This window comes from Cherax quadricarinatus, chromosome 61 (genome assembly GCF_038502225.1).
Source record: "Cherax quadricarinatus isolate ZL_2023a chromosome 61, ASM3850222v1, whole genome shotgun sequence".
NCBI lineage: Eukaryota > Metazoa > Arthropoda > Malacostraca > Decapoda > Parastacidae > Cherax > Cherax quadricarinatus.
In genome coordinates this window covers 22,898,642-22,909,670 of record NC_091352.1, presented here as the reverse complement: position 1 = coordinate 22,909,670, position 11,029 = coordinate 22,898,642, and the positions used below count along the sequence as shown (strand labels likewise).

At 39.5% G+C, this 11,029-nt stretch overlaps 1 protein-coding gene across 2 annotated transcripts in view; it reads left to right on the top strand.

Moving 5' to 3' along the window:
* The first annotated feature begins 6,164 nt into the window (after nt 1-6,164).
* The window catches only part of LOC128699287 (zinc finger protein 271), a 57,266-nt gene continuing 52,401 nt past the window's right edge, over nt 6,165-11,029 (top strand). For both annotated transcript variants that reach the window (XM_070098284.1, XM_070098282.1), the window contains exon 1: nt 6,165-6,315. The gene's annotated coding sequence lies outside the window, so the exon portion shown is untranslated. The remainder of the gene's footprint in view (nt 6,316-11,029) is intronic.

The window sequence follows — 11,029 nt, the reverse complement described above, 5'->3', positions numbered from 1 at the left end:
TCTGGTCATGGACCGGGCCGCGGAGGCGTTGATCCTGAAACCCTCTCCAGGTATACTCAAGGTATATCTGTCACTGTGGGTGTTGAGAATGTTCTAGCTCTCCAGCAAAGTTTGAGGTGAGAGAATACGTTCAGTACGAGAAGTGAACAGGAATAATACATGCACGGGAAAGCGTGGCAGGTCACAGACATACAATGCAAAGCACATCTCAAGATATTTACTGACTCCCTTTTGACCCCCAGCCATTTATCAACCCCTTCAATAGTTCCAACGACCCTTAGGGGTCGATAATGACCACTTCTATGTCAAGTAAGGCAACAACGACACTTCCCCCACACCATAGGAAATTACCCACTTGGCTTGGCCTTAAAGCCAAAAAGGATGCCTTAAACTGTATTGATGCCTTAGTCACACAACAAGTTGGGAAGATATCCTAAACAAAACAGATCCGAACATTTACCTAGAAAAAATGAACTCTGTGGTGCTTGAGATCTGCTCAAGACACATTACATTAAGAAAAAGAAAGAGAAGATGTAAACTAGAAAGAGAGAGAAGCTCCCTATACAGACGAAGGCAAAGAGCCACATAACTACTGAGAGGGGCCAATATACCCGAAATACGAAGGGAGGCACTGCTCAGTGAAATTGCAAACGTCAAACTGAAGATGAAGGAATCCTACCTGGAGTTTACCTGGAGAGAGTTCCGGGGGTCAACGCCCCCGCGGCCCGGTCTGTGACCAGGCCTCCTGGTGGATCAGAGCCTGATCAACCAGGCTGTTGCTGCTGGCTGCACGCAAACCAACGTACGAGCCACAGCCCAGCTGATCCGGAACTGACTTTAGGTGCTTGTCCAGTGCCAGCTTGAAGACTGCCAGGGGTCTGTTGGTAATCCCCCTTATGTATGCTGGGAGGCAGTTGAACAGTCTCGTGCCCCTGACACTTATTGTATGGTCTCTTAACGTGCTAGTGACACCCCTGCTTTTCATTGGGGGGATGTTGCATCGTCTGCCAAGTCTTTTGCTTTCGTAGTGAGTGATTTTCGTGTGCAAGTTCGTTACTAGTCACTCTAGGATTTTCCAGGTGTATACACCTGGAAAATCATGTATCTCTCTCGCCTGCATTCCAGGGAATACAGGTTCAGGAACCTCAAGCGCTCCCAGTAATTGAGGTGTTTTATCTCCGTTATGCGCGCCGTGAAGGTTCTCTGTACATTTTCTAGGTCAGCAATTTCACCTGCCTTGAAAGGTGCTGTTAGTGTGCAGCAATATTCCAGCCTAGATAGAACAAGTGACCTGAAGAGTGTCATCATGGGCTTGGCATCCCTAGTTTTGAAGGTTCTCATTATCCATCCTGTCATTTTTCTAGCAGATGCGATTGATACAATGTTATGGTCCTTGAAGGTGAGATCCTCCGACATGATCACTCCCAGGTCTTTGACGTTGGTGTTTCGCTCTATTTTGTGGCCAGAATTTGTTTTGTACTCTGATGAAGATTTAATTTCCTCGTGTTTACCATATCTGAGTAATTGAAATTTCTCATCGTTGAACTTCATATTGTTTTCTGCAGCCCACTGAAAGATTTGGTTGATGTCCGCCTGGAGCATTGCAGTGTCTGCAATCGAAGACACTGTCATGCAGATTCGGGTGTCATCTGCAAAGGAAGACACGGTGCTGCGGCTGACATCCTTGTCTATGTCAGATATGAGGATGAGGAATAAGAACTTTCAAAACTTGGGACGCAAAGCCCATGATGATTCTCTTCAAATTGTTTGTTCTCTCTAGGCTGGAGAACTGCTGTACACTAACGGCCCCCTTCAGGGCTGGTGACATTGCAGACCTGGAGAGTGTACAAAGAACTTCCATGGCACACATAAGTACGATAAGGTGCCTAAATTACTGGGAACAGTTGAAGGTCCTTGATCTGTATTCCCTGGAACGCAAGCAAGAGACATACATGATAATATACACTTGAAAGATCCTTGAGGGATTGGTACCAAACCTGCACACGAAAATCACTCCCTATGAAAGTAAAGACTAGGCTGGAGATGCATCATTCCCCGATGGTAAGCAGAGAGAGACAACACAAAAAGTGTCCGGGGTCCAAGACTGTTCAATAGATCAGTGCCTTAAGAAGGCATTGGACAGGCACCTAAAGTCAGTACCTGACCAACCAGGCTGTAGTTCGTACGTCAGTTTGTGTGTGGGCAGAAGTAACAGCCTATTTAATAAGACCCTGATCCACCATGAGGCTTGGTCTCAGACCGAGCAGCGGGGGTATTGAAAACAGGTACTACAAGATAACACAGGTACAACAAGAGAACAAATTAACAACAAGAGAACAACGGTACAAGATAACAAAGGTACAGCAAGAGAACAAAGGTACAACAAGATAACAAAGGTACAACAAGGTAACAAAGGTACAACAAGATAACAAAGGTACAACAAGATAACAAATGTACAACAAGATAACAAAGGTACAACAAAAGAGAACACTGGTTGTCAGACAATGCTGTTACACCATAACAAGAAGAAAACATAGGTACAACAAGATAGCAATGGTACAACAAGAGAACAAAGTCATAACAAGAGAACAAAGGTACAAGATAACAAAGGTACAACAAAAGAACAAAGGTACAACAAGAGAACAAAGGAACAACGAGAGGATAAAGGTGCAACAAGATAACAAAGGTACAAGAGAGCACAGGCACAACAAGAGCACAAATGTACAACATAACATAGGTAAAAGCACAGGTACAACAAGTTAACAAAGGTACAACAAGAGACAAAACTGGTTGTCAGTTTACAACACAATAACAACAAGATGACAAAGGTACAACAAGTTAACGAAGGTGCAACAAGAGATAACACTGGTTATCAGTCATAAGATACGATTTCGTGTAAGAAAGGTATAAAATACCGACGATATGAAAGTTAAGACACATGTGCAACATCTGGATATCTTTATTGTAGTAGACGTTTCGCCATCCAGTGGCTTTATCAATACAGATTCTAGGACATAATAGGAAGACAGTAGAACTATATACAAAAGATGAGGTAATCAGTCCCTCGGCCTTGGAGTTAGTGTTCACAGCATCGTGGTGGAGGAGAATCTGGAGCAAAGACAAGAAGACTGGCGGTTTATATAGGCGTTTATATAGGCGTTGCAGTGGCTGCTGCAACTAACCCATCTCTTTGGGAAGGACCTACTTCCACTGGGGAATCCCGCCTACCAGTGACTTTGCCCTCGTCTGCTGCCCGTCCCTATCCACTGACGCCTATATAAACCGCCAGTCTTCTTGTCTTTGCTCCAGATTCTCCTCCACCACGATGCTGTGAACACTAACTCCAAGGCCGAGGGACTGATTACCTCATCTTTTGTATATAGTTCTACTGTCTTCCTATTATGTCCTAGAATCTGTATTGATAAAGCCACTGGATGGCGAAACGTCTACTACAATAAAGATATCCAGATGTTGCACATGTGTCTTAACTTTCAGATACGATTTCGTTCGGATTTTTAACCCAGGAGGGTTAGCCACCCAGGATAACCCAAGAAAGTCAGTGCGTCATCGAGGACTGTCTAACTTAATTCCATTGGGGTCCTTAATCTTGTCCCCCCAGGATGCGACCCACACCGGTCGACTAACACTCAGGTGCCTATTTGCTGCTAGGTGAACAGGACAACAGGTGTAAGGAAACGTGTCGAAATGTTTCCACCCGCCGGGAATCGAACCCGGGCCCTTCGTGTGCGAAGCGGGAGCTTTAGCCACCAGGCCACCAGGCCATAACATCATAACAACAAGATAACAAGATAACAAAGGTACAACAAGAGACAACACTGGTTGTCAGTCATAGCACCATAACAAGATAACGAAGGTACAACAAGAGTATGGAAAATTTTCTAGGGGTGACTACCTGTACGTACCTCAACATTACATGCATACGAGTAATCTCATTGTGAGACAACACTATATTGTTTACCGTAGTCACCCCGTGTAGACATGTGAGAAAACTTCATCACCCCTGGTCACTGCAGGTGGGCCTTCGACCTCACAATCTTATCCATATCTATCCGAGACCAGTATAGATTGGATAGCACCCACAAGTACGACGCTACCAATTAATTGTAGACTGTATAGATTATATTAGTGTAACTGAATGAAGGGGGGGGGGGTAGGTTACACATGGATATATCCATCAAGGAAAAACACTTATACATAATCTCACCACTTACCAAATATTCTCTGGTGGTCACTTGATGTAGCTGGATCACCCATAACTTATCCAATTACAACATACCTAACTGGCCAGTATCAGTCTGCTATAACTAGAAAGGTTACTTAGCTGTGGGTGATTGATGCTACTTATTTCCTCCATTCACCATCTCATTTCGATGTCCTGCTACACCAACATGGTTCTTATTCCGGCAGGGCGAGGTATCCGTTGGTTTGTCCCGGTTTAGAAGTCGTGACTCCATAAAAACTTCACTATCCTCGAGACAGGAACAATGAGGTAAACATGTGCACACACACACTGGGAATGGCAGCTCATATCGCTTCAACGATTCCTTAACTTAGTGTTATTATCACTGATTACATTACAATTCACAAGACGATTTAATGTCTCATAATTATTGTACACATTAGAGGTCACTCCATTAAGATCTGAGACCGATGAGTGAGGATTAACTCACGGGTATTTCCCCTGGACACACACCATGGCCGCGCACCAGTCACCCCCGGTCGAACCATTATTCACTAATTTTACCACCCTTTTACGGTGGTCCCGTAAATCACGTTCCCTCACTCTTCACCAGGAACAGTTATGGCACTTCCTATTATGAAGTGAGGCCTATACTAATCCTTAGGCCGCCGTGAACGCCAATTTCCTGGTCCCATGTTTTCACAGCCTCCTCACTCCATTCAAAAAACTCCCGCTTCTCCATGCCCTGACTCGACCTGTTCCCCCCGCACATCCGCGCAAGTGCAGGGCGAACCCAGTTGGTTCTATTCAAAATACAATTTAGAACAACAGTAATGCATTAATCATGTACATTTACATTATAAAAATATATACAGTATAATTATGGGAATTTATTTTCCACAAAGAGACAACACTGGCTGTCAGTCATAACATCATAACAACAAGATAACAAAGGTACAACAAGAGACAACACTGGTTGTCAGACATAACACCATAACAAGATAAAGGTACAAGATAACAAATGCACAACAAGAGACAACACTGGTTGTCAGTCATAACAACAATAGTTAACAGTAGTTGTACGACAGTCTACAACAACATAACACCGGTACAACATGACAACATAGGTACAACAATAGTTAACAGTGCTTGTACGACAGTCTACAACAACTTAACAACAACACCGGCACAAGATAACAAAGGTGCAACAATAGTTATAGTGATTGTATGACAGTCTGCAACAACATAACAACATAATACCGGTACAACAAGATAACAAAGGTATAACAATAGTTAACTGTAGTTGTACGACAGTCTACAACAACTTAACATAACACCGGTACAACATGATAACAAAGGTACAACAATAGTTAACAGTAGTTGTACGACAGTCTACAACAACTTAATAAGAACATAACACCGGTACAACAAGATAACAAAGGTCCAACAATAGTTAACAGTAGTTGTACGACAGTCTACAACAACATAACGGTACAACAAGTTAACACAAGTACAACAATAGTTAACAGTAGTTGTACGACAGTCTACAACAACTTAACATAACACCGGTACAACAAGATAACAAAAGTACAACAATAGTTAACAGTAGTTGTACGACAGTCTACAACTTAACATAACACCGGTACAACAAGATAACAAAGGTACAACAATAGTTAACAGTAATTGTACGACAGTCTACAGCAACTTAACATAACACCGGTACAACAAGATAACAAAGGTACAACAAAGTTAACAGTAGTTGTACGACAGTCTACAACAACATAACACCGGTACAACAAGATAACAAAGGTACAACAACAGTTAACAGTAGTTGTACGACAATCTATAACAACATAACACCGGTACAACAAGATAACAAAGGTACAACAACAGTTAACAGTAGTTGTACGACAATCTACAACAACATAACACCGGTACAACAAGATAACAAAGGTACAACAATAGTTAACAGTAGTTGTACGACAGTCTACAACAACATAACAACATCACTTGGCTGGTCTGGTCGTCTTGGTGTTCTCACTCATCGATTGCTTGCATTATTAACCCAAAATTAACATATTTCACTCTGCCCCTGAGATCCACTGACATATAAGGTTAGTGGGAATGTTATATATATATACTTTATAATGGTAAATGTTCATAACTGCGCCTTAAAACTGAGAAATTTTGGATTTTCTTTGTTTTTCTGGAGATTTTCTAACTTACAAGATGGTGGTCAGGTTAATGGACGATTCTTATTTAATGAATATATCTACCATATTTTCCAGTATATTTGTTATTTAATGCTTTGCTTTCTTAGTGATTGATAGTGTTGTTTTATTAACTAGTTAGAAATGAGTTTATTTGCTTTATTAATCTCTGATAAACCCTGGAGAGGAAACTTAAAGTTTCGTGGTTTATTTTTATTGATTTCATTTTGTGGTCTTCCCTAAGATTTCCCTGGATCAAACTTTATGGCTGCGATGCCTTCGGTGAGAGATATTGTGGACGAATCGTAGGTAATAGCCGGGGGTCGACTCTGACGTCTAATAAGTGTAATAATTAGACTGTCCCATATAATAACAAACAGGAATTGAGTATTGGTTTAACGGAAAATTTACTGGTTTGTATGTTGAATGACAGCTGCAGTGGTGACATGCTCAGGCTGACACTATATTCTGTCTGACACTCTTATTGTCTTATGTTAATAAGCTTAAAAATTAATAATAATAATAATATAATATTTTTATTTACTACCAGTACATGTGCAAGGTATACAGACCATAGCTGACATCAATGACATACTTCTATATAGAAAACCGCTTGTTATGCTGAGCATTTCCCGCAAATTAGGTTTTGTCCCAGGATGCGACCCACACCAGTCAACTAACAAGATTGGAAACCAATCACAGAACAAGTGGTGCCTGAGCCATGGCTTCAAGACTCACCTGTAGCATAAGTAAAGTTTATTTATGTAAATTGCACAGTTTTGGGTGTTTATAATTGTCTTACAAAATAACCTATGTAAATCCCCTAGTATAACCTCCCCCAAAAAGTCAAAGTGATTTCCAATAGATCCTTGTATTACCTAGCTAACTTCTACAGTAAAAGTTAGTTATGATTATTAACAGTATCACCGAAAGGACAAAAAATTAGGTGCAGTACAGTAAAATAAAGTAAAATTAATTGCAATGAAAATATGATAATCTGAGTCAGTTAACTACATGTGCATCAAAATGATTTATAAGTGCCTTAAAAATTAAAGAAAATCGTAATAAAGTTGGTAGAATTACCGACAATATGTAAAGTAAAAGGACACAAGTGCAACTAATTTGACATTTGATTGTGGCAGCATTTCGCTCTCCAACACAATAAAATGTCACATTAGTTGCACTTGTGTCCTTTTACTTTACATGAAGAAAATCGGTGGAATTTATCAGTTACTTGATTATAGTAAATTTGTTGGTAGTCAGCCATGAAGATATTTTTAGGAGCTCATCATTAACAGTACTGTCATGAATGGTTTTGAAAACCAGCAAGTTGAAGAATTGAGACGCTTATGCAACATATGGGAATCTTTATTGAAGAAATGTTTCTTCAATAAAGATTTCCATATGTTGCATAAGTGTCTCAGTTCATTAACCCTTTGAGGGTCGACAGGCCCTCTCCGAAACTCGTTCTCAGGGTCGGCCAAATTTAAAAAAAAAAAAAATTATTTTCTCTTATGAAAAGATAGAAAATCTTTTCCCGATCATAAAGACACCAAAAGTTTGAAATTTGATAGAAAACTTACGGGATTATGCTCTCGCAAAGTTAGCGGTCTCGGCGATGTTTACGCATCGGCGATTTTGCCCACTTTGAGCCCCATTTTTGGCCAATTTCACTGTACTAGTCGACAAAAAACATGAATATTTCGCTAGAACTCCATTTTTTCTATCGAATGGGTGCAAGAAACCACCCATTTATGAAATTCAACTATCCAGTACAGTGGTCAGAATTTAGCAATTTTGCCAATTTCACACAAATTTCAAAAGATGCCAATTTCCGAATAGGGTCCAGAATAAACAAGAAAGACATTCCTGGCACTAAAATGACATTTCCTCTAGTCATTAGTCACGTCTCAAGGCCCCTCTTATATTCTTTTGCTTTCCACTTTGAATTTTTATTCTCACAAAAAAATATAAGATTTACTGTTATGCAGACTACTGCATTAGTGTAAAAAATGGTATAAATATTATTGGTGCACTTGTGAAAGAATATTAGACTCACCAGTTGACGTGTATTGCACGCTTGGCACGATTTGTTTACTTTTGAAGTTTGGTAAAAATCGAACATTTCTGCTACTTTGAGCTCAATTTCAAGGCACCTTTCATTGTAAAACCAGTCAAAATCATCTCAATTTCTGTAATATGTCTTCCATTCTATAAAATGAGACCAAGAAAACTAGAATACAACAATAAATACCATACGAAAATACACTGCAAAGTCGCTGATTTATTCCAAAAAAATGGTCAAAGTTTTTTTTTTCTCATTATGCACTGTGTGCTGCAGGATTTTTTTTAGACTGTGCACACTGACCACATAGACCCATTCTTTCATATGAAGGCCTACCAGCTTTCTCCCACTAGATTTGAGGCCGCTAGAATTTATGCGTACTAGTACGTCAAAAACCCCTACGCGTAAGACGTACTAGTACGACCAAAACCCTCAAAGGGTTAAGAGGACTACTAAGAGTAGTCAAATTTGAGTGTGAGAAATTGTAAGCCATGTAATCTGCAAACAGAAGAGATTTAAGGTCATGAGATGCCTGGAGACACTCCCTATGTTCTACTGGTTGATGAGGTTACACTGCTGGTGGAGACATAATAGTGTCTAATGCTAAAATAAGAATTTATGTATGCAAGGGTATATCCTCTGACTTCATAATATTTTTAAGATTGTGATCCACAGTGTCAAAAGCTTTCCAAAGGTCTCTGAAGAGTCCCAGTGGATATTCATTATTTTCAAGAGCTGCATAAAGTAGTTCAAACATTTTTATAATTGCATCATTCATACTTTTTTTTAGACCTAAAACCAAACTGGCAAGAATGTCAGGAACTGTAGTTATAAGGAATAAGGATTTTTTTTCTTTGCATAGTTTATAATGTGTAATTACAATTTTGATTTGCTCAGTACAAAGAAAGCCACTGATAAGCTGTGGCATTTTGAGCAGACTTAACTTAATGCTTAACAGACTACTTAATACAGGCATATATATCATAATTGATTCGAATTGAACAATGTTTTTTATATTTCAACAGAGGTAGTAGTGGTTTAGCAGTAATTGAATTAACAAGTAATTAATTAACAAATTACAGTATTATATTTTGGCACATTATACATAATGAGATTGAAACCATTTGAGTTTTGAAATAATCTTATAATATTTGGAAATTTTTGAGTTGATGGTGGCAATAATATACATTGTTTGCATGGTTAATTTTGGGAGATGAGGTGATTTCTAAGCAGAGCCTTGAATTGGTGTGCAGGCAGCAAGGGCCCTTTTGTATGTTTTGTATGTTTCAGGTCTTAGAGCCCTTTATATGCATAGCATTTTTGCATAGGGAGAGATGGACACAAAGGATATCAAAGAGTGTTTTGTGTCTTGTGTTATGCAAATGCATTCTGTTGTAGTTCTCAAGAAGGAGTTTGAGAGGAGGGTTTATATTGGAGAATAATGTTCTGTGTACGTAGTAGGCGCAATAATATGAGTGGGTATTTTGTATGTTTAGCAGGTTCAAGCTCTTAAATAGCGGTGGGGTGTGTTGCTTGGTGCAGGAGTTTGTACTCAATCTCACAGCAGTTTTTTGTTGGTTAATTAAAGGTTTAAGGTGATTAGGCTGTGGTTGAACTCCATGCACAAATACCATAGATGAGGTAAGGGTAGATGAGAGAGTGGTAAAGAGCAAGAAGTGCCATTTGAGGTACATAATACCATATCTTAGAGAGGATGCCTACTGTTTTCGAGATTTTTTTTGAGATATGCTGTATGTGGGTCTGAAATTTGAGACAGCTGTCAATGTGGAGCCCTAGAAATTTTTCCTCAGTGTCTTGAAATGGGGAACCCATTTATCAATATGTTAAGCTGAATATTTGCAGCTCTGTTTCCGAACAGTATGAAGTAGGTTTTGATGATATTGAGAGAAAGTTTGTTAGTCGTCATCCAAGTGGATATTTTTAGTAGCTCATCATTTACAGTGTTTCTAAGTATGATTTGGGTTGAGTGAGAGAAGATATAAGTAGAGTCATCTGCAAAAACAACAGGTTTAAGTAATTTAGGTAGTTTAAGGCTTTGCTTTTTCTTCAACAAAGAGGGTACTAAGAGTTGACCCCTCCATTAATTCTAAGTCAGTCGTACTGACAAAATGAAGATCATGTTCTCCACAATTTTGCAACTGATGATATTGTAAACAAGTTAAATACAGGTTGGTCATCACTAATCCGGTAATCAATAATCCAGTACTAATTTTGGCTAGCATAATTTCAAATTTCTGGAGTCACCACACCAACATGCCACTACTCTTGGTGGTCTACTTGCTGGGAGTGATAATGTCAGAGGATCTCACCTTCAATGACCACAGCAATGTATCTACCACATCTGTTAGAAAAATGATAGGATGTATAATGAGAACCTTCAGAAGTAGGGATGCCAAGCCCATGATGATTCTCTTCAAATTGCTTGTTCTCTCTAGGCTGGAATACTGCTGTACACTAACTGCCCTTTTCAAGGAAGGCAAAATTGCTGACCTGGAGAGTGTTCAAATAACTTTCATGGCACACATAAGTACA